The sequence below is a fragment of the Cydia splendana genome, chromosome 12 (assembly GCF_910591565.1).
Source record: "Cydia splendana chromosome 12, ilCydSple1.2, whole genome shotgun sequence".
Classification (NCBI taxonomy): domain Eukaryota; kingdom Metazoa; phylum Arthropoda; class Insecta; order Lepidoptera; family Tortricidae; genus Cydia; species Cydia splendana.
The window spans coordinates 2,402,584-2,420,849 of record NC_085971.1 but is presented as its reverse complement, the minus strand read 5'-3'; the positions used below and the strand labels follow the sequence as shown (position 1 = coordinate 2,420,849).

The 18,266-nt window shown below is 50.0% G+C and overlaps 1 pseudogene; it reads left to right on the top strand.

Annotated features, from left to right (window-relative positions):
• Positions 1 to 783: 783 nt before the first annotated feature.
• LOC134795855 (fatty acid synthase-like) lies at positions 784 to 17,852 on the top strand (annotated as a pseudogene).
• The last annotated feature ends 414 nt before the right edge of the window (positions 17,853 to 18,266 follow it).

The window sequence follows — 18,266 nt, the reverse complement described above, 5'->3', positions numbered from 1 at the left end:
GTAGTACATATATAATTTGCAGAAATCGGTATAAGTGCTTGTATTAAAGTCTGACTCTCTAATAGCACTGTACCTTCTGCCACCGTATAGTAAGGGAAGTTTCATAGATCACTCTGTGAGTGCTGAGTGACGTTGATATTGATAACGATCAGTCGGCTATAATTTTGGTAGGTGCAACTGGACCATTCATCTGTCTAGCGTTATCCAGGCTCTTTGCTACGGTTCATGGGAGCCTGGGGTCCGCTTTGGCAACTAGGTAATCTCTTTTATTTGAAGTGGTGCTTTAGGAGATAGGCACTTTTTTATATGAAGGCGACTGCCTTCTTACCTTTCAACCCAGGGGGGAACTCAGCCTTAAGGATGACTCACGCTAGAACGGCGCGGGTCCGGGCCGAGACAACCGACACTTTATTTTCTATGACAAGTGACCGGTAATCACGTGATACTTTCTGTAGAAAACGAAGTAAATAAAATCGTTTATTTCAGACATATCTAGTTAAGTCCATCGGGGTGAGTAACGTTGACTGGTACCTACTGAGGATTATAAAATAGGAAATGAAGTGTCGGATGCCTCGGCTCAGACCCGGGCCCTTCTAATCTTTATTATGTGAGACATCCTTTATTGGGATTAGTCCGGTTTCCTCGCTATGTTTTCCTTCACCGAAAAGCAAGACATTTCGTACAAAAAAAACTTGGTATACGCTCTTGCCGCTAGGCTACCAACGCTCTCGCCCGTATTGTACCCCTTATTGTTGCAGGATATTATAATTCATCTATAGTACAATGGCAAACTCGGACGTGGTGCTGACTGGGCTGTCGGGCCGCCTGCCCGAGTCCAACAACATCGAGGAGTTCGCACAGCAGCTCTTTGACGGCGTGGACATGGTCACCGCCGACGACCGCCGATGGCCAACGGGTAACGACACACTTTTCTTCCTCGATATCATTATGATTATTTTAAAATTTTCCAGAAAATGAAAGTCATGAGAATCAATAACGTTCCAGGCATACATGGACTGCCTGCGCGCAACGGTAAACTAAAAGACCTCGCGCATTTCGATGCAATGTTCTTTGGTGTACCCGACATACAGGTGAACGCCATGGATCCGGCTCAGCGGACGCTGCTGGAGGTGGTGTACGAGGCCATCGTGGACGCCGGCCTCAACCCCGCCGAGCTGCGCGGGTCGCGCACCGGCGTCTATTGCGCCGTTGAAGCAAACGAGAGCCATGAAATAATGAGCGCGGACTTGGACAAAATAAACGGTTACGGGTTGATCGGCTGCAGCCGATCCTTATTCGCAAACCGAATATCCTACGTGTTTGATCTAAGAGGGCCTTCGTATGCCATCAATACTGCTTGTTCAAGCTCTTTGACTGCGTTGGCCCAAGCCGTAAAGGCAATCCGCGCAGGCGACTGTGATACCGCTATTGTCGCAGGAGCAAATCTTTGTCTCAGTCCCCGCACCGCGCTTAACTTGCATAGATTTGATGCATTGTCACCAGAGGGACGATGCGCCGCATTTGACGCAAACGCGAATGGCTACGTTCGCTCTGAGGCAATCGTTGCCGTGATGTTGCAACGCCGTTGCGAGGCGCGTCGTCTGTACTGTACCATACATGGCGCTCGCATTAATGTCGATGGATACAAGGAGCAGGGCATCTCATACCCCTCCGAAGAAAGACAACGTCGTCTCGCGCAGGAGACGTTAGAGGAGGCGCGCGTGCGGCCGCAGGACGTCGTTTACGTAGAGGCGCACGGCACCGGCACCAAGGTGAGAGGTTACTCATAAGAGATCCCCACACTAGCATCTCCCGAACATCGACATCTAGTCAACTCTATGGCTGCTGCTCGATGCAATATTGGTGCAACTGCGGCAGCTACACTATTTTCCAAAGCGCTCACTAGATGCAAACGCTCAAAAGACGTTAATTACTGTTTGGGGGAGGGGGTGTCTCTAACGCGCAGCGCAATTTGTTGCGATCTAATGTATACTGTATAATTACTTATTCAGATAGGAGACCCGATAGAAGTGAACGTGATCGATGAGGTTTTCTGCAAGGACCGGCAGACGCCACTTCTGCTGGGCTCGGTCAAGTCTAATATGGGCCATGCGGAGTTGGCCTCCGGTCTCTGCGGCCTTGCGAAGATAGTGCTAGCAATGGAGCGTGGCGTTATTCCCGGAAATCTGCATTTTAAGGAGCCTAATTCTGATATCCCTGCGCTTTGTGACGGACGTATTAAGGTACTACTATAATTTTCTAGTTCTGTTTAATGTTTGATTCGTCTGGACTTTGTGATGGGTAGATTTGAAAGGATGATTCAATTGATGATACTTTTACCTACTTAAATTAAAATTTACGCAGGTAGTGGACAAGAACACCCCATGGAAAGGCGGGCTGGTGGCCATAAACTCGTTTGGATTCGGAGGCGCCAACGCGCATGTGATCCTCGAGAGCGGGCGAGTAGAACACCCGCCGCTTACCGACTACCCAGTGCCGCGTCTCGTGCTCGCCTCGGGCCGCACCGAAGATGCCGTCGAACAGATGCTTAAGTTGGCTTATCAACATCCGCGCGAAACCAAGCTTCACGCTCTGATAAACACTGTGCACGCGCGCGCGATTGTCGGACACCCGCGCCGCGGATATGCTGTTCTGGGAACTACGGGCGGATCGGCACCTGTAATTGAAGTACTCGAGAGCGAAAGCGAGCCGCGCCCGCTGTGGTTCGTGTTCAGCGGCATGGGCTCGCAATGGCCTGGCATGGCGAAAGCTCTTCTCCGCCTGCCTACGTTCGCAGCGAGCATAGCGCGCTCCGCGGCTGTGCTGGAGCCATACGGCGTGGATCTCCTGAACGTAATAACGGATGCACCTGATACTGCCCTACGCGACCTTGTCAACTGCTGCGTGTCCATCACCGCTGTGCAGGTGGCACTAGTGGACGTGCTGCGCGAGCTGGACGTGCATCCCGACGGAATCGTTGGGCACTCTCTCGGTGAAGTCGGTTAGTACACATTACACATAATGGAGATGACGTTTTTTGGTTTGGTCCCAATCCCGGATAGTAAATTTAAAATACATCCCAACTCCCAACGTTTCGAACCCTTTACAGCGTTTTTGGTCAACGGGAGACTGGTTGTGGTTGACTGTTGTCAAAATAAATGTTTCTAAGCCTAACTTGAAACTGCTTCATTACTAGAGTCTGTATTTGTTACAAATTTTGTATTGGTGTAATGCAGGGTGCGCGTACGCGGACGGGTCTCTGACGGCGGCGCAGGCCGTGCTGTGCGCGTACTATCGCGGGCGTTGCACGCTGGACGCGGCGCCAGCGCCTGGCGTCATGGCCGCTGTCGGGCTCTCCTGGGAGGAGGCCGCGCGCCGCTGCCCCGCCGACGTCGAGCTCGCGTGCCACAACTCGTCCGACAACGTTACGGTAACGCCTCGACCACGAAACCGACTCCGAGCGTGCAAGTGTACGGCAGTCGGCGCCAGCGTTGAGCGTACACGCTCGGTGCGTGCGTTTCGTGGTCCTCGGTTAAGTTAAGAGCATCCGGGGTGGTCACTGGAGATGATTTTAATTCTTTTTGGGGTTCCCAATAGCACCTACATGGTTGCATTACTTACATTGCCGTTAATACGTAACGTTTACTTCCTGTCTGCATCTGTGCACGTAATTGTATCTTTGACCCCAAAGATAGAGCTTAATTGACATGGTGGAAATGAATTAGCTGTACTTGTACTGTTTTTGATGACTATTTCTTTATTTCGGCACACATGGTACTTACAATAATTTAAAGGTCGTATCATCAAGATCGTCGATGTTAACGCCTTCGCTGCCGTGTCGTCGAAGAAGATCAAAACGATAACAGACGGATTCTTACTATTTTCCAGATATCGGGCCCTACAACTTCAGTCAACAAATTCGTAAAGCAGCTTTCGTCAGAAGGCGTATTCGCGAAGATGGTGGACTCCTCAGGATTTGCGTTTCATAGCGTTTACGTCGCGGGCGTCGGTCCGCTTTTACGCGAGCGACTGGAACAGGTGATCCCTGAACCCAGGCCGCGTAGTGCTTGCTGGGTTTCCTCCTCCATACCACCCGACCAGTGGGATTCAGAATTGGGTATGTGCCAATGATCTACCATACTTTTTCTTCTTGCTTTTCAACTTTGATCTACCCAGAGTACCTAAAGGTCTCTTCCATTTTAGATTATTTTGTGCGGTCCACAGATTTCCGTATCCAATCTTTCCCAGCCACTTCGTGCCAAATCCTCTATCTAGGTACCTTAACTGCCGGCTGGCCCCTACAATTATGCGCCCCGTTTATCGTTTACTGGGCTGGGCTCAATAATTATTTACCAGGGACAGTCTGGACTGACCTAGGGATTATGTTACAGCAAAGCTGAATAATGCGGCGTACCACGTGCACAACTTCCTCTCGCCCGTGCTGTTCGCGGGTGCGCTCGCCCTGGTGCCCGAGCGTGCTATAGTGGTGGAGGTGGCGCCGCACGCGCTATTGCAGGCGGTGCTGAGACGCACGCTGCCCGGCGCCACACACGTGCCGCTAGTGCACCGCGATGCACCTGACTCCCTCATTCATCTCCTTAGTGCAGTGGGTAAGACTTACGCTCACGGCGCTCAACCTCAGGTAATCACACTAATCACCTATATACCTATAGGTAATAAAGTAAACGTTAGTGCGAAAAGGTAAACTAATGGATTTTTCTAGGTGTCACGTCTGTACCCGTCCGTGTCGTGGCCTGTGTCTCGAGGCACGCCCGCGCTCTCGTCGCACGTCGGCTGGGATCACTCCACCGAGTGGAACGTACCCTATTTCAAGACAGTTAACCACAACGGTGAGAACACCTTCGAGTACGACCTCAGGAATCCTGATGACGCTTTTATCGCCGGGCACGTCGTCGATGGCAGAGTCCTTTTCCCCGCTACTGGATACCTTGTAAGTATTGATCTTGTTGAGTCAATGTTATATATGGCGCCCCTTTTACTTACAATAGATATTTTTATTTTTGAACAGACTATGGTGTGGCGTACAGTGGCGAAGATGAACCAGTTGGTTATAGAGCAGGCGGCAGTGGTGTTTGAAAACGTGGAAATCCATCGCGCCACGATCGTGCCGTCCGACGGGCCGCTCCGCTTCTCCGTCTCGGTTCTAGACGGCTCGGGCGTGTTCGAGGTTCGCGAAGGCGGTGAAGTAGTGGTAACAGGGAAGGCCCGGCTCACTCACGACCCCGCATCCGAGCGCCTGTCCACCGCCTCTCTGGTCGAGGACGAGGAACAAACCGACGACTTGCCTCCCCTCAACTCCGAAGACCTCTATAAAGAACTACGTCTCCGTGGTCTGATATATAAAGGGGTTTTCCGCGGGATCCAATCTACCAATGCGAATGGCACCCGCGGCTTAATCAAATGGCAAGGCAACTGGATGACATTCATGGACACAGTGTTACAATTAATTGTTAAAAGGAATTGCGTGTGCTGTATTTGCCGATACGACTGCTACACGTGGTGATCGATCCTGCGGCGCAGCGTGCGGCGCTGGCGTCAGCTGGCGACGGTGTCATACCCGTCACACGCTGCCGTAGCATTGACATCATGAGGTCTGGTGGTGTAGAATTCAGAGGTATTACTGTGCGGTTAGGAACGCGTCGTACTGAATCCAGGCCCCACCCAAGCTCGAGAAACATGTATTCCTACCCTATGAAAACCCGCATTTTGATATGGAAAACGACGAGCAATCAAAGATGCATGCGCTTACTGTGTCGCTCCAGCTGGTGATGGAGAATTGTGGAGTGCTACAACTCAAACTTGCAGAGTTGGCACTGCAGCTTCCCGCAGATGCACTACTATTGCCGCACGCTATTAAAGGTATTATAACGAACTCAGTTAACAATTTGAGTCAATGTGGCTAGCTAGAGACTCAAATGGTTAACTGAATATTTTTAGTTTAAAAAAAACATTGATCTTTGAATTAGACTTTTTCACTATCCGTAAGCCTGGGGATTGCAAAATGTACCTAAGTGTGAATATAATATCGACAATGGCAGCAATAAGTACTTCTAGGTATTTACAAGCAAATATTCCGTATTTAATAGCAGTTTGTGGGTGCCCCAGGATCTTCTCAAATGCAGATCAGTGTGATAATCGCCTAAATCTTGGTTGCACCAAAACAATTGTAAACGAATGTGTGTGTAGTGCTCGAAGGGGAACCGGCGGTTCGAGTGGACGCGACGCTGGTGGTAGACGCCGACGTCGACGCGGCGCAGTACGCCGCCGTCATGGATCCACTCCGGGTTAAGGTTACATGCACGAGCATTTATTTCCTGCCTGCTTTCCTTTTATCCTTGCTTAAAAAAATAATGCTTTTGTCGAGAAAATTAAAGACTGCCTTTGAGAAACCAGCTTCTAAGTTAACTATACCTACCATAGATAAACGCAAGATCTCACAGTAGCAAAATTATCAATGTTAGGTATCCAACAAGAACGCTTCAGGCCTGAGGGATGGTAGCCACGTGGTGTTGGCAGTCAATGTGCTGGCTCAGCAGGACGCCGGCGTGCTGGCGGCCCTGGCCGCGGCCGTTCTCCCCGCCGGCTTTGTGCTGCTGGAGGAACCCCCAATCGTGCTCGATGACCCCGCGGTGCAGGCGCTAGTCACCGACGCAGGATTATCACTGGTAATCGCTTATTCCTTCAAGTTAGGTATATTTACATAACTTCAAAAGCTAAAAAGATATATCATTCCTCACAAAGGTATCACGATCTGAAGCCGCTTCACGCGAATACGTGCTTCTGCAACGAGCCATACCAGTGCCGACAATGAGAGTTGTGCTCGAGGTGAGAGACGACGACTACGCCTGGGTGGAGAGGCTGAAAGACGCCATGAAGCGCGCGGAAAGTGAGATCATGCGCGTGTACGTGTGGTCGCGCGCGCCCAGCTCCGGCGTGCTCGGCCTGGGCACGTGCTTGCGGCGCGAGCCCGGCGGGGAGCATCTGCGCGTCTACTACCTGCCCGGAGCGCTTGGCACGTTCAATCCTGACGCGCCGGCGTACGAGGCTCAGGTGCAGCGAGACCTGGCCTTCAACGTGCTGCGCGCCGGCGTTTGGGGCACGTTCCGCCACCTGCCGCTCGAAGCCGCTAACGGACAACTTCAGGTGAGTGTCCAAAGTTTGTGGTTATAAGTCAGGTCGGAATCCAATGTGACTAATGTCGGCTTGTGAACTTTGTGGCAGGTGGAGCACGCACTTGTGAACTCGCTGACTCGCGGCGACCTGTCGTCGCTGCGCTGGATCGAGAGCGACCTGCGATATGAGGCGTACAGTAACTTGTGCCGTGTCTGTTATGCGCCGATCAACTTCCGCGATATCATGATCGCTACCGGCAATCTGTCACTCGACATGTTCTCGAATGAAGTTCTCACAAAGGTATCCTCTAAAACGAAATTATGTAATACCTACATGCTTCGTATCATAATGAGAGAAGCAAAAAGCAAAGTTCTAAAGACATCCAGGAGCACATTAGGTACTGCATTTGGATATTTTTATAAAGTGTTTTATTTAAGCGTATGGCGTATTAATATTGTAGGCAATCATTATAATCATGCTACTAACTACTTTATAAAGTGTGACCAAAAAGTATACAGGGTGTCCCATAAGTGACACGCCACAGTGACACTGGAGGTAGACCAGGCCAAGAGGACCCAAACCAACTTAACATGACCCCAGTAAAAGTGGCACGGTTTTCGAGTTATTGCCAAATTAAGGTTTTTCGTGAACTTTGACCGTTTTTAACATTGTTAGTGCCAGTGTGCACTCGGAAAGGTCTCAAAGTTAGTTTTTTTTATGTGTACGGCATCATGAATAGTTAATTAAGATAACAGAATATCTTATCTTATCTTATCTTATCGTTTTCGGGGGCCCTTGCGGATACACTTCGACCCATAGGGATCTTTTGTGCAGTTACCCCCTAGAAGAGATCCGTCAACTACTCAAGAGCTTTTCCCACCATATCCATGTGTCGGATGATGGAGCTCATGGGTAGCGTTTTAAAGTCCTTTGGTTCCAGGTATCCTGCTCCAAAGTCCTTCATTCTTTGTCTGGCGAGGGCGTGACATTCACACATTAAGTGTCTTACTGTCTCTTCCTCTTCGCCACACATACGACAATCGGTGTTGTCAGAGTGTCCCATCTTGGCCAGAAATCCTTTGACCCCGTAATGGCCAGTAAACACCCCCGTTATGATTTGGAGTTGTCTTTTGCTAAGTTTCCAAAGCTTTTTGCTCCAGCCGGAGTCTATTCCTTGCATAAAGAGCTTTGCATGCTTTAGACCCGTCAGACTATCCCATTCTTCCTGGTGTTTGGTCTTGGTATGGTCTTTAATAGCCGTTGTGATGGTTCCCTGTGAGAGCCCCACGAATGGTTCCGGACCTATAAGGTTACTTACAGATCCGGCTCTGGCGAGTTCATCTGCATTTTCATTGCCTATGAATCCCTCGTGCCCTGGGATCCATACCAGTTGCACCCTGTTTTGCCTTCCAAGCTGGTTCAGAGCTTGGACGCCATTATATACCAGTCTAGAGTCCACTCTGGGAGCTTCGAGCGCTTTGAGAGCGGCCTGACTGTCGCTGAGTATATAGATATTCTTCCCTTGGGTTCGCCTAACTATATTCTCATGCACACAGGCAATTATAGCGAATGTCTCGGCTTGGAAGACAGTGGCGTAATTGCCCATGCTTATACTACTACTAAAGTCATTTGCATAAATGCCTGCCCCCGTACCAGATTCTGTCTTAGACCCATCTGTGTACCATATAATGTCGTTTCCATCAGAGATTGGTGCTTCAAGACCTTCGGTCCACTCAGCCCTTGTTGGAATTTTAACGTTAAAATTCTTATGGAACATAAACTTGGGTTGCATCTTATCGCAGCCCATGTTCGTAATCCTTTTCATGAAATTGTCGCATTCCATGTTTGTGTGTTTGGTCTTTGGCTTGCTATCGCTCCAGAGGCCTGTTAGGGTCAACCTGTGTAGCGATTTCCGCGCCTCAGATTGTATCACTAGGTGTAGCGGCGAGAGGTCTAGCAGTACCTCCATCGCCGCTGTTGGCGTCGTTCTAAACGCGCCAGTAATAGCCATGCATGCCGTTCTTTGTATTTTCATAAGGGCATCCCTGCATGTGCTCTTTAGTGTCCTTGGCCACCATGCCAGGCATCCGTACAAGATGATAGGTCTTACCATCATGGTATAGATCCATCTTAGTACCTTTGGGTTTAGACCCCACGTTTTGCCATAAGCCGATCTACACATTCCAAACACTCTAAGTGCCTTGGTGGTTGTTAGTTCGACATGCTTTCTCCAGTTCAGCTCTTTATCTAGTGTAACGCCTAGATATTTCACTTCATTGGACATTTCCAGTACCCTTCCATAAAGCTTCAGCTGCTTTATGCCATTAAGGGTCTTTTTCCTGGTAAACGGTATTACCACTGTTTTGCCTGGGTTTATGGAGAGTTGATGACAGTTGCACCATCTTTCCACTTGCTTCAGTGCTTTATTCATGATTTCCGATACTGTTCCCGGGAATTTCCCGTTTACAAGAATCACTAAATCATCTGCGTACCCTACCGTGTGTATTGGGCCTTTGTTTAGTTCTTCCAACAGTGAGTTAACTACCAGACTCCAGAGAGTTGGTGAGAGAACACCACCCTGTGGACAACCCTTCGTAGCCGTAGCTAATATTTCATCTCCCATAAGGGAGGATTTTATTAGTCGGCTATTTAGCATAGTACCAATCCATCTACAGATTGTTGGTTCTATGCCATGTTTAGATGCTGCAATATTGATTGCCTGATACGTGGTGCGGTCAAATGCCCCCTCCACGTCTATAAAAGTGGCCAGACATAGTTCTTTGTTCTCTATCGCCTGTTCCGCTCTGGTTGTCACCAGGTGTAGTGCCGTTTCAGTCGATTTACCCGGCTGATACGCACACTGCAATTGGTGCAGCGGATGCCTCTTAAGAGGACCATCCCTTATGTGTCTGTCTACCAGTTTCTCCAGTGTTTTGAGGAAAAATGATGACAGACTTATAGGCCTGTATGATTTGGCTTCTGTGTAATCTGCTTTGCCTGGTTTAGGCAAGTACGTTACCTTTACCATCCTCCACACACGCGGTACGTGTCCGAAGGCTATGCACGCTCTGTACAGTCTACCTAAGTGCGGTATTAGTACATTGGCGCCCTCTTGTAGTAGTATGGGGTAGATTCCATCTGGCCCCGGGGCTTTGTATGGTTGAAATGTGGATAGTGCCCATTGTATCTTATCGTGATCTACTACCTTTTTAGACGTGTCCCAGTTGTACCTGGTCGTGCTGATGGATTGTTCCATTGCACCGGTTGCTACATCGTCCGTTACGCTCTGATGTATTATCGAGCCTGGGAAGTGTGTGTCACACATAACTTTGAGGGTTTCTAGCCCCGTTTCAGTCATTCTTCCGTCACTTCTTCTAATGGAAGTGAGTGGAACTGACTTCGTTGCAGCTAGTGCCTTTGTAAGTCTCATGCCTTCCGGTATGGACCTGATTTGATCGCAATGGTTCATCCATGCTTTCCTTTTTGCTTTCCTCACAGCTTTGCTGTATTCCGTGAGTTTTCGCGCGTAATGCTCGAAGTCATTGGTCCTTTTAGCATCATTGAAGACAGCCCTGGTTTCCTTCCGGAGTTTTGCAATCTCCGGGTTCCACCAGGGCACCTTCTTCGCCAAGATTTTCTTTTCCGGGCAGTTGTTTGTCCAAGCTGTATAGACAGCTTGTGCTATTCTGTCTGTTTCAAGTTCTATGTCAATAATAGAGTTTAACTTGCCTTTGGGGTCTCCCAGTTCCACCTCCAGGTCACTTTTGAACGCTAACCAGTTGGTGTTCCTGGGATTCCGTTTGCGTATAGTTTCTAGTTGGATTTTAGTCTTATACCTGAAGCATATATATCTGTGGTCCGATAAAGAAATCTCCCCAGAGACATGCCATGAGCTAATCTTATTACTCGCGTTGTTGGACGCTAGCGTTATATCAATAACCTCCCCCCGCCTTGCATTGACGAATGTCGGTTCATTGCCTTTATTTAATAGTTGTAAAGAAGAGCTTACCAGAAAATCCAGTACCTTCTCTCCTCTTCTGTTGACATCCGAGCTCCCCCAGATGACGTGGTGAGCATTTGCATCGCAGCCGATGATCAGGTCGGTGTTCGCCTGGCTGCCGTAAGCAGCGAGATCCCTCAGTTGCCCAGTGATTGGATCCGCTGCCTCGTAGGGAAGGTAGGCTGATGAGATGATTAGTGCCTTACCCCCCCCCTTGTTTTGGATCTTGACCGTAGTCAGATCCCTGGAACAGAAAGCATGTAGAAGCAGAGCGTCAATGCCATTTTTAACATAGATACATGTCCTCATAGTACTCTCAGGACAAACATATAACAATGTCCCGCCAGTACCGTTTAAGCCTCTTATCTCGCCTTTGTAAATGTATGGTTCTTGTATAAGAGCAATATCGAATTTATCGCTTTTTAACAGCTTAGCCAGAAGGGCAGTGGCTGCTTTATTGTGCTGGAGATTAATCTGTACGCACCTTAAGCCCTCCATTGCGGCGTTTATTGTTTGGTGGTGCTGAGATCAGCAGCCACCTCCTGGACCGTGTCGTCGAAGGACATAGGTGACATGGTACCCTCCAGGTAGAGTTCCGCCAGACCACGCAGATCCTCTGAGCCCGCCATCGATGAGATCGGTGACGATGCTCGAGACATGCGCGGTCCAGCATGGTCCTCTCCTAGCTGCACCATGCCCCCCGCCTCCTCCGACTGGTCCTCCGCCACCTCCACAGGTGCGTCACCGGCTGGTGGCGCCTCCCGTTCCGGGGCCCCCCCTGTCGCCACAGCGACCGTAGCCTTCTGGGCTACCTCCCCCCCCTCTCCCCCCTCCCTACACGGCTCGACCTCAGCCCCCCCAGGCCCCTGCTCCCGCGCTTCCTCCAGAAGCTTGAAGTGGCTGGTGTCGAGCCCCGTGTGCAGAACGTAGTCGGCCTCCTTGATGACGGCGGCCGACACCCGGTCCATCAGTACGATTCGCCTGGTGCTCGGCCCCGACTCCACGGTGTCGACTACCTTCCACTCGCTCGTGCGCAGCCTAGGGTTCCTCCTCTGCAGCACCCTGAGGGCTCTCGCCATGTCCTGAGTGCCATCGACCACCGTTCTCCAGGCCATCTTGACCGGTTTCGGCAGATCTTTGGCACTCACGACCTTCAGGCGCAGCCCGGCAATCTCTCCACCTCCGATTACCGTGCCGAGCCATGCCGCGGATTCCCTCCCCTTGCAGGTGACGTTAAGCGCGCCCCCCACGAGGTTGCCGAGTGTGATGTCGGGCATGGGTTCTTCGGCCTTGTCAAGAGATAGGAGCAGAGCTCCTACGATGGCCGGCATATGCTCCTGCATCACTTTCTCGGCAGGAAAGGCCACTGGGACGATGGCCATCTTCTCGCTCGCCGTGACTTCCGCGAACGATCCCCCTACCTTCGCTCTCTTGGAGTCACCAGCGAGCAGAGATGAGTCGCCACTGGCCCCCAGTGACCTCTTATTCTGTGGCCTTCCCGCTCCACTTGTGGAGGGTCCGGCCACCGATTCCGCGTCCGTTCTTAGTCGCGCCTTCGCACGCCTCTTCTGCCTCCTGGACTTAGCGGCTCCTCCACCCGACTGCACGTCCACGCCCTTAGGCATGGCCGCGCTGTCGAGGGCGCCCGGAGCAACGCCAGCAGGATTTGGAAGCGGTGCTCCCGTTTGCCTCTTGCAGTAGGCCATCGTTCCGCTGCCTACTCCTCCGGCACCTGCGCTAGTCGGTCCCCCTGGGGGAACTTGCTCGGCGCGAGTGGTACCTTTGGAGTGGCCTGCTCCACCATGGCCTCTGCCTTTCGCGCCGTGCGCGTCCTCCGTCCTCGCGGACCTCCAAACCTTACCGCTACCTACTCTCGCGTTCCTGTCAGGGACAGGCCCACTAAGAGCTGGTGCAGCAACTTTTGCGCTATGCGCCTTTGCCTCATCCCGTACGGGTCCGGCTTTTCCTCCTTCCGTCGTTTTTGGTAATATGTTATCCATAAACCACCAGTGAAAATTTCAGCAGCTTGGCTCCCCACCCTCCTCGGAGCCTCACATTTGGGATGCTTTGACGCATCAGGGATACCAAGCTGATATAGCGTCCCAAAGTGCGTTGCCCATGAATCCGCACGGTGCCAAAACCCTAGTCAGCTCCACAGCCGACATGGGAGTCGTGCTCCGCCGATTACAGACCCCTACACCCCAGGACACTCGCCATGCGGCCATCTGATTGGACACAACAGCCGATTGATCTTGACTGGCTAGGTCTAGACCTCCCGTGTGAGATGAATCTAGAGCCGAAGGAACTTCTTCTAACGGGGATAACGACAACAGACCCCCGCTTCGCGCCCGCTCCCAGGATCTCCTTCTCCACCCGTACGGGTCCCCGCGCACGGCACAAACACGCGGGTGGCATTCTACCGCTAATCATCCTTCTTTGTGGATGAGAAGCCCGCTGCGACATGCCACATCATCGCTTACGGCTGATTACGTGGGATATGGATCGTTATTTGCGGCCACCAATCTTCCCGCCCCTGCATGCTCGCCTCCGTCAAAGGAGACGAACCTACAGTGGCCTCTCGATGTTGGCACACAAATACAGATCCATCTGAGGGATAGGGCTAGGTTGGGATTACGTGAAGGGTGTTCTTTGCACTGGTTCACTTACCTGACCCCGTTGTAGATGAAGTCATACGGATGACATCATCGACTTCCGAGCCCGGCGTTCGATCCGTTGCAAAACTCACCCTGAGATAGTCCAACTGGTTGTTTCCGTTCTGCCTGTTTCTACGGTAGAACCAGGCAGTTAACAGGCAGTAACCTCGGGAAGGAGCACAACCAGTTTTGCCTCGAGGATCTCTGCAACTTGTGCTCCCCCCGAGACCATTCACCATGCCAACTACCGGACAGGTAGCTGCCATAGAGGCAGACCCATCGCAAGCAGCGACCGGCCGCAAATTATTCCTTGCATATGGACCCGCCTCCGCCCAGCATACGAGCCGGGGAGAAACAATTCGAGATCCTATTGTAAAATAAAATTATTTTAATAAATTGATTAAACTTCAACCTGCAGTATTTTATTTTCTTTGAACCTTTATCAACTCAATGATAACCTTAAAAAGGGAGATAACCATTTTTCATTTCTTTCTTTTAGGCATTCGGCAAATACTGAATAGGCGTTTTTTTATTTCTGTATCCAGAGTTACATAAATCTTAACATAAATCGTTATTTTTACTAAGTAGCAACGGATTGCAGATTTCCTAGTTTTAACTTATTTTTTATGAGGCTTTCGAAAGATGATAATAATTCCTATTTCATTGCAGATAGGTACATGTGTCATACCATTTTTGAATCTGCATAACATGCTCAATAATTTGACGTTATTTGCTCATTACTCTACTAGTAATTTTTTTTCGCGACAGGTGGTCATAGTCGAAATTAATGTTTCGCTGTGAATTTAATTCAAGATTAAACCAGTACTTTTTTGCATTTTACATTGTTTATCCATAAAATACCTATTCTGTTATCTTAATTAACTATTCATGATGCCGACACATGAAAAAAACTAACTTCGAGACCTTTCCGAGTGCACACTGGCACTAACAATGTTAAAAACGGTCAAAATTCATGAAAAACCTTAATTTGGCAATAACTCGAAAACCGTGCCACTTTTACTGGGGTCATGTTAAGTTGGTTTGCGTCCTCTTGGCCTGGTCTACCTCCAGTGTCACTGTGACGTGTCACTTATGGGACACCCTGTAGATAGGCATTGAATGGAAATTTGGATTACATAGTTTCAACCGTTTTTAGCCGAAGCGGATATCGAATAGGTATTCGGTCGGACTCAACTCATTCACTAATTCTAAGCTGTAGGTACGAGCACCTGAGAATTAATTGATTCAAAACCTAAATCATTTACATTTTTAACCTTGATTTTATTTTACAGGGGTTTTTACTTGGGTATGAGTTTAGCGGGTATTCGTCAACTGGCAAACGTGTAATGGGCTTGCTTAATACCAGGGGCATAGCAACCACGGTGCTAGCGGATGATTCATTTACGTGGGAAGTTCCGAAAAATTGGTCACTAGAAGAGGCTGCGACCGTACCCATGGCGTACGCGACAGCGTACTATGCCCTAGTGGTAAGGGGAAGAATGCTTCACGGCGAGAGCTTACTTATACATTCAGGAGCGGGCGGCGTGGGACAGGCGGCCATCGCAGTCGCGCTGCACGCCGGCTGCACGGTCTTCACCACCGTGAGCACTCCCGACAAGCGCGCTTTCCTTCGCGAACGCTTCCCGCAGCTTCCAGACGCCAACATCGGCAACTCTCGTGACTGCTCCTTCGAACAGCTTGTCTTACGCCGCACGCGCGGCGGCGGCGTCGATATCGTGCTCAACTCCCTCGGGGGCGACAAACTGCAGGCATCGCTCCGCTGTTTGGGAGAAGCCGGCCGCTTCCTGGAGATTGGCGAATCAGACCTTAGTGCCAACACGGCGCTCGGCATGGGTGTATTGCTAAAGAACGTCACTGTGCATGGTGTCCTGCTGGACTCGTTGTTCGGCTATAAACACGATTACCCCGACAAAGCGGAAGTGGTGAAGTGCATGACTGAGGGTATTGCTAACGGCGTTGTGCGTCCCTTGCCAACCACTGTCTTTGCTGACGACCAACTGGAACAGGCTTTCAGGTGAGTTCAATCAACGCTTGAAAGTCGAGCATGGACACTGTACCTAGTCAAGACAAAAATAAAGATATAAAAATTGGGCGGTACCTTAGGTGTAACTGGAACTCGCGACTCTCTGATACCAACATGCAACAACAGATGAGACTGAGACTACATTTTCCGTTTGCAGCGCATATTTCTACTATGTTTTTACATATAAGTTTATTTTGCCATAAGCTGGACTTTGTTTGTAACAATAATTCTGTTGTTTAATGTATTCCTGATACCCCGCGATACAGGCGAAGCCTAGTGCGGAGACCTCTGCCTCACTCTGTAATTTGTATTTTTGGAAATAAAGATTAATTATGTATTATTATTATATATGCGCCTTTATTTTAGCGTTTTACGGTTGGCTGTCGCACAGGTACATGAGTACGGGTAAGCACATCGGCAAGGTGCTGATCCGAGTGCGCGAGGAGCCGGCCCAGCTGCCGGCACCTGCGCGGCTGCGGCTCGCCCTCTCGCACCTTTACATGCACCCCAGCAAGAGCTACGTGCTGGTCGGTCAGTATATTGAATAATTCAACAAGGAACTATCTTTCCCGAATTTCTGCTCTCCTTCTTCACTTTCCTCTGCTTCAGGTGGGCTGGGCGGCTTCGGTCTGGAACTGGGGGATTGGCTGGTGAACCGCGGAGCGCGTACACTCGTGCTCAACTCTCGCAGCGGCGTGCGCACCGGCTTCCAGGCCTGGTGCATCCGCAGGTGAACGCGATAACAAAACTTAAAGAACGATTTGGAAGAAGTTATATTATTTTCGTAGGAATTTAATGATCTTAATCCTATTTTCTTTTAGATGGCGTGAGGCTGGGGTTCTTGTGCTTGTATCGACCATGGATGTGTGCACGCAGGAAGACGCATGCGGTCTCCTGCAAGAGGCAATGGGGGCCGCACCTGTTGGCGGTATTTTCAACCTTGCCGTTGAGCTGCGCGATGCCTTTCTCGAAAACCTGACCCCAGAGGACTTTTACGCCGTCACCAAGCCTAAGATTAACGGTTCGTGTCCAGTTTTGGGGACCTAAACATTGACTTTAAGTATTTCTAGAGTTACTTACACCAAGACAAGTCTGCAACGATTTCAATAACACACGCAGACCACGCAGTGCAAGTGTTATTTTAAACGTTAAACTTCTATAGCCCCCTCGGCACTCGTACGCGAATCGCGAGTGTGGAGCGGGGTTATGAAATAATGACGTATGAATAACACTTGCACTGCGTATGCTATCAAAATCGTTGCAGACTTTTCTTGGTCTTCTATTGTAATTTATATGCCAAGTCTGTACGTATTAGTATAAATATGTAGGTATATTATTTCTATGTGCAGCAACACGCGCGCTAGACCTTGCATCGCGTGAGTTGGCGCCGGAGCTGGAGCACTTCGTGGCATTCTCTTCAGCCGCCTGCGGTCGCGGTAACGCGGGCCAGAGCAACTACGGTCTCGCCAACAGTGCTATGGAGCGGCTGTGCGAACAGCGTCGAGCGGATGGACTCCCGGGGTTAGCTGTGCAGTGGGGCGCTATTGGTGACGTGGGGATCTTGGAGACTTTGCCGGAGCACGCGGAGATAGGTGGCATGGCACCGCAGCGTATTGCATCGTGCCTACAGACGCTGGAGAAGCTGCTGGTGACGCCGCACGCCGTGGTATCATCCATGGTTCTCGTTGACAAGCAGCGCTTACAGGAAAAGCCCGAGCAGAATCTCGTGGAGGCCGTTGGCCGTATCCTAGGTACTAAAATCTATATAATCTGACTCGTAATTTAAAAATGGAGTTCAGAACAATAAAATGGCGTATTCGTTACAGGTATCCGAGAAGTAAGTAAAGTGCCGGAGACGGCAACTCTGGTAGAACTGGGCGTGGACTCGCTGATGACGGCTGAGATCAAGCAGACGCTGGAGCGCCACGACGTGCTGGTCAGCGCGCAGGAGGTGCGCAGGCTCACGTTCGCAAAGCTACGCGTATACGGGGAAACCGTACCGACGTCCAATAGGAGTTAGTTCTTTCGCCGGAATCTTAGATCATTGTTATCTTGCTGCTAAGAAAAAGGGAAATTACAAATTAAGTACTTACCTAAAAACTCATTAAAAATCACCACCTGGGTTTTTTTACTATGACACAGAACCAGATACCGATACCAACTGGGTCACATTTATAAAAGGCCCATAACCTGTGATTGCTATTTCTGTCTCAGGTTACAGGTTGTAGAAGGCCTAGAGTTATACCAAGAAAAGTCTGCAGCGATTTTGATAGCCCACGCAGTCATCATCATCATCATCATCATCTCAGCCATAAGACGTCCACTGCTGAACATAGGCCTCCCCCTTGGACCCCCACGCAGTGCAAGTGTCATTTTAAACGTCAAACTGCTATGAAATTATCAAGGCCCCAACGTTTTCTGTTCTCTTTGACGG